The sequence below is a fragment of the Vicugna pacos genome, unplaced genomic scaffold (assembly GCF_048564905.1).
Source record: "Vicugna pacos unplaced genomic scaffold, VicPac4 SAC-SAT, whole genome shotgun sequence".
NCBI lineage: Eukaryota > Metazoa > Chordata > Mammalia > Artiodactyla > Camelidae > Vicugna > Vicugna pacos.
The window spans coordinates 39,720,368-39,726,367 of NW_027328721.1; positions in this window are offsets into that span (position 1 = coordinate 39,720,368).

Genomic DNA, 6,000 nt, shown 5'->3' on the forward strand with positions numbered 1-6,000 from the left:
CTTCCCCGTACAGGGAACACCTGTGACTGAAGAGAGCTGCATGGAGTTGTCTCTCGAGGTCCCCCACGCACTGACAATGGTTCCGGAATCCTGAGCGTGGGGAGGTTCCACCAACGGTCGGCAGCGCGTGGGTTCTAACGGAATGCCTAAGCTCGTCTCCCCTGAGGCTTTTCCTAATGTCTCTGTGCCAGGGAATGCTAGGGGTGATTGTAGGATACCCCAGTGAACGTGGCTGCCTCCCCAAGTTCAAGGAAGTTATTTCCCGGACTTCCCCGAACAGGGAACACCTGTGACTGAAGAGAGCTGCGTGGAGTTGTCTCTCGAGCTAACCCACGTACTGACAATGGTTCCGGAATCCTGAGCGTGGGGACGTTCCACCAACGGTCAGCAGCGCGTGGGTTTTAACGGAAGGCCTAAGCTGATCTCCCCTGAGGGTTTTCCTAATGTCTCTGTGCCAGGGAATGCTAGGGGAGATTGCAGGCAATCCCAGTGACCGAAGCTGCCTTCCCAAATTCAGGGAAGGTATATTCCGACTTCCCCGAACAGGGAACACCTGTGACTGAAGAGAGCTGCGTGGAGTTGTCTCTCGAGCTCCCCCACGCACTGACAATGGTTAAGGAATCCTGAGCGCGGGGAAGTTCCACCATCGGTCGGCAGCGCGTGGGTTCTAACGGAATGCCTAAGCGCGTCTCCCCTGAGGGTTTTCCTAATGTTTCCGTGCCAGGGAATGCTAGGGGTGATTGCAGGATATCCCATTGACCGAGGCTGCCTCCCCAAGTTCAGGGAAGGTATTTCCCGGACTTCCCCGAACAGGGAACACCTGTGACTGAAGAGAGCTGCGTGGAGTTGTCTCTCGAGCTCCCCCACGCACTGACAATGGCTCTGGAATCCTGAGCGTGGGGAGGTTTTACCAACGGTCGGCAGAGCGTGGGTTCAAACGGAATGCCTCAGCTCGTCTCCCCTGAGGGTTTTCCTAATGTCTCTGTGCCAGGGAATGCTAGGGGTGATTGCAGGATATCCCAGTGACCGAGGCTGCCTCCCCAAGTTCAGGGAAGGTATTTCCCAGACTTCCCCGAACAGGGAACACCTGTGACTGAAGAGAGCTGCGTGGAGTTGTCTCTCGATCTCCCCCAAGCACTGACAATGTTTCCGGAATCCTAAGCGTGGGGAGGTTCCACCAACGGTCGGCAGCGCGTGGGTCCTAACTGAATGCCTAAGCTCGTCTCCCCTGAGGGTTTTCCTAATATCTCTGTGCCAGGGAATGCTAGGGGTGATTGCAGGATATCCCAGTGACAGAGGCTGCCTCCCCAAGGTCAGGGAAGGTATTTCCCGGTCTTCCCTGAACAGGGAACACCTGTGACTGAAGAGAGCTGCGTGGGTTTGTCTCTCGAGCTCCCCCACGCACTGACAATGGTTCCGGAATCCTGAGCATGGGGAGGTTCCACCAACGGTCGGCAGCGCGTGTGTTCTAACGGAATGTCTAAGCTCGTCTCCCCTGAGGGTTTTCCTACTGTCTCTGTGCCAGGGAATGCTAGGGGTGATTGCAGGATATCCCTGTGACTGAGGCTGCCTTCCCAAGGTCAGGGAAGGTATTTCCCGGACTTCCCCGAACAGGGAACCCCTGTGACTGAAGACAGCTGCGTGGAGTTGTCTCTCGAGCTCCCCCACGCACTGACAATGGTTCCGGAATCCTGAGCGTGGGGAGGTTCCACCAACGGTCGGCAGCGCGTGGCTTCTAACGGAATGCCTAAGCTCGTCTCCCCTGAGGGTTTTCCTAATGTCTCTGTGCCAGGGAATACTACGGGTGATTGCAGGATATCCCAGTGACCGAGGCTGCCTCCCCAAGGTCAGGGAAGGTATTTCCCGGACTTCCTCAAACAGGGAACACCTGTGAATGAAGAGAGCTGCGTGGAGTTGTCTCTCGAGCTCCCCCACGCACTGACAATGGTTCCGGAATCCTGAGCGTGGGGAGGTTCCACCAAAGGTCGGCAGCGCGTGGTTTCTAACGGAATGCCTAAGCTCGTCTCCCCTGAGGGTTTTCCTAATGTCTCTGTGCCAGGGAATGCTCTGGGTGTTTGCAGGCAATCCCAGTGACCGAGGCTGCATCCCCAAGGTCAGGGAAGGTATTTCCCGGACTTCCCCGAACAGGGAACACCTGTGACTGAAGAGAGCTGCGTGGAGTTGTCTCTCGAGCTACCCCACGCACTGACAATGTTTCCGGAATCCTGAGCGTGGGGAGGTTCCACCAACGGTCGGCAGCGCGTGGGTTCTAACGGAATGCCTATGCTCGTCTCCCCTGAGGGTTTTCCTAATATCTCTGTGCCAGGAAATGCTAGGGGTGATTGCAGGCATTCCCAGTGACAGAGGCTGCCTCCCCAAGGTCAGGGAAGGTATTTCCCGGACTTCCCCGAACAGGGAACACCTGTGACTGAAGAGAGCTGCGTGGAGTTGTCTCTCGAGCTCCCCCACGCACTGACAATGGTTCCGGAATCCTGAGCGTGGGGAGGTTCCACCAACGGTCGGCAGCGCGTTGGTTCTAACGGAATGCCTAAGCTGGTATCTCCTGAGGGTTTTCCAAATGTCTCTGTGCCAGGGAATACTAGGGGTGATTGCTGGATATCCCTGTGACAGAGGCTGCCTCCCCAAGGTCAGGGAAGGTATTTCCCGGACTTCCCCGAACAGGGAACACCTGTGACTGAAGAGAGCTGCGTGGAGTTGTCTCTCGAGCTCACCCACGCACTGACAATGTTTCCGGAATCCTGAGCGTGGGGAGGTTCCACCAGCGGTCAGCAGCGAGTGGGTTCAAACGGAATGCCTAAGCTCGTCTCCCCTGAGGGTTTTCCTAATGTCTCTGTGCCAGGGAATGCTTGGGGTGATTGCAGGATATCCCTGTGGCCGAGGCTGACTCCCCAAGTTCAGGGAAGGTATTTCCCGGACTTCCCCGAACAGGGAACACCTGTGACTGAAGAGAGCTGCGTGGAGTTGTCTCTCGAGCTCCCCCACGCACTGACAATGGTTCCGGAATCCTGAGGGTGGGGAGGTTCCACCAACGGTCGGCAGCGCTTGGGTTCTAACGGAATGCCTTAGCTCGTCTCCCCTGAGGATTTTCCTAATGTCTCTGTGCCAGGGAATGCTAGGGGTGATTGCAAGATATCCCAGTGACCGAGGCTGCCTCCCCAAGTTCAGGGAATGTATTTCCCGGACTTCCCCGAACAGGGAACACCTGTGACTGAAGAGAGCTGCGTGGAGTTGTCTCTCGAGCTACCCCACGCCCTGACAATGGTTCCGGAATCCTGAGCGTGGGGAGGTTCCACCAATGGTCGGCAGCGCGTGGGTTCAAACGGAATGCCTAAGCTCGCCTCCCCTGAGGGTTTTCCTAACGTCTCTATGCCACGGAAGGCTAGAGGTGATTGCAGGATATCCCAGTGACCGAGGCTGCCTCCCCAAAGTCAAGGAAGTTATTTCCCGAACTTCCCCGAACAGGGAACACCTGTGACTGAAGAGAGCTGCGTGGAGTTGTCTCTCGAGATCCCCCAAGCACTGACAATGGTTCCGGAATCCTGAGCGTGGGGAGGTTCCACCAACGGTCGGCAGCGCGTGGGTTCAAACGGAATGCATAAGCTCATCTCCCCTGAGGGTTTTCCTAATGTCTCTGTGCCAGGGAATGCTAGGGGTGATTGCAGGATATCCCAGTGACCGAGGTTGCCTCCCCAAGTTCAGGGAAGGTATTTCCCGGACTTCCCCGAACAGGGAACACCTGTGATTGAAGAGAGCTGCGTGGAGTTGTCTCTCGAGATAACCCACGTACTGACAATGGTTCCGGAATCCTGAGCGTGGGGACGTTCCACCAACGGTCAGCAGCGCGTGGGTTTTAACGGAAGGCCTAAGCTGATCTCCCCTGAGGGTTTTCCTAATGTCTCTGTGCCAGGGAATGCTAGGGGAGATTGCAGGCAATCCCAGTGACCGAAGCTGCCTTCCCAAATTCAGGGAAGGTATATCCCGACTTCCCCGAACAGGGAACACCTGTGACTGAAGAGAGCTGCGTGGAGTTGTCTCTCGAGCTCCCCCACGCACTGACAATGGTTAAGGAATCCTGAGCGCGGGGAAGTTCCACCAACGGTCGGCAGCGCGTGGGTTCTAACGGAATGCCTAAGCGCGTCTCCCCTGAGGGTTTTCCTAATGTTTCCGTGCCAGGGAATGCTAGGGGTGATTGCAGGATATCCCAGTGACCGAGGCTGCCTCCCCAAGGTCAGGGAAGTTATTTCCCGGACTTCCCCGAACAGGGAACACCTGTGACTGAAGAGAGCTGCGTGGAGTTGTCTCTCGAGCTTCCCCACGCACTGACAATGGCTCTGGAATCCTGAGCGTGGGGAGGTTTCACCAACGGTCGGCAGAGCGTGGGTTCAAACGGAATGCCTCAGCTCGTCTCCCCTGAGGGTTTTCCTAATGTCTCTGTGCCAGGGAATGCTAGGGGTGATTGCAGGATATCCCAGTGACCGAGGCTACCTCCCCAAGTTCAGGGAAGGTATTTCCCAGACTTCCCCGAACAGGGAACACCTGTGACTGAAGAGAGCTGCGTGGAGTTGTCTCTCGATCTCCCCCACGCACTGACAATGGTTCCGGAATCCTAAGCGTGGGGAGGTTTCACCAACGGTCGGCAGCGCGTGGGTCCTAACTGAATGCCTAAGCTCGTCTCCCCTGAGGGTTTTCCTAATATCTCTGTGCCAGGGAATGCTAGGGGTGATTGCAGGATATCCCAGTGACCGAGGCTGCCTCCCCAAGGTCAGGGAAGGTATTTCCCGGTCTTCCCTGAACAGGGAACACCTGTGACTGAAGAGAGCTGCGTGGGTTTGTCTCTCGAGCTCCCCCACGCACTGACAATGGTTCCGGAATCCTGAGCATGGGGAGGTTCCACCAACGGTCGGCAGCGCGTGTGTTCTAACGGAATGTCTAAGCTCGTCTCCCCTGAGGGTTTTCCTACTGTCTCTGTGCCAGGGAATGCTAGGGGTGATTGCAGGATATCCCTGTGACCGAGGCTGACACCCCAAGTTCAGGGAAGGTATTTCCCGGACTTCCCCGAACAGGGAACACCTGTGACTGAAGAGAGCTGCGTGGAGTTGTCTCTCGAGCTCCCCCACGCACTGACAATGGTTCCGGAATCCTGAGGGTGGGGAGGTTCCACCAACGGTCGGCAGCGCGTGGCTTCTAACGGAATGCCTAAGCTCGTCTCCCCTGAGGGTTTTCCTAATGTCTCTGTGCCAGGGAATACTACGGGTGATTGCAGGATATCCCAGTGACCGAGGCTGCCTCCCCAAGGTCAGGGAAGGTATTTCCCGGACTTCCTCGAACAGGGAACACCTGTGACTGAAGAGAGCTGAGTGGAGTTGTCTCTCGAGCTCCCCCACGCACTGACAATGGTTCCGGAATCCTGAGCGTGGGGAGGTTCCACCAAAGGTCGGCAGCGCGTGGCTTCTAACGGAATGCTTAAGCTCGTCTCCCCTGAGGGTTTTCATAATGACTCTGTGCCAGGGAATACTACGGGAGATTGCAGGATATCCCAGTGACCGAGGCTGCCTCCCTAAGGTCAAGGAAGCTATATCCCGGACTTCCACGAACAGGGAACACCTGTGACTGTAGAGAGCTGCGTTGAGTTATCTCTCGAGCTCCCCCACGAACTAACAATGTTTCCAGATTCCTGAGCGTGGGGAGGTTCCACCAACGGTCGGCAGCGCGTGGGTTCTAACGGAATGCCTAAGCTCGTCTCCCCTGAGGGTTTTCCTAATGTCTCTGTGCCAGGGAATGCTAGGGGTGATTGCAGGTTATCCCAGTGACCGAGGTTGCCTCCCAAAGATCAGGGAAGGTGTTTCCCGGACTTCCCCGAACAGGGAACACCTGTGACTGAAGAGAGCTGCGTGGAGTTGTCTCTCGAGCTCCCCCACGCACTGACAATGGTTCCGGAATCCTGAGCGTGGGGAGGTTCCACCAACGGTCGGCAGCGCG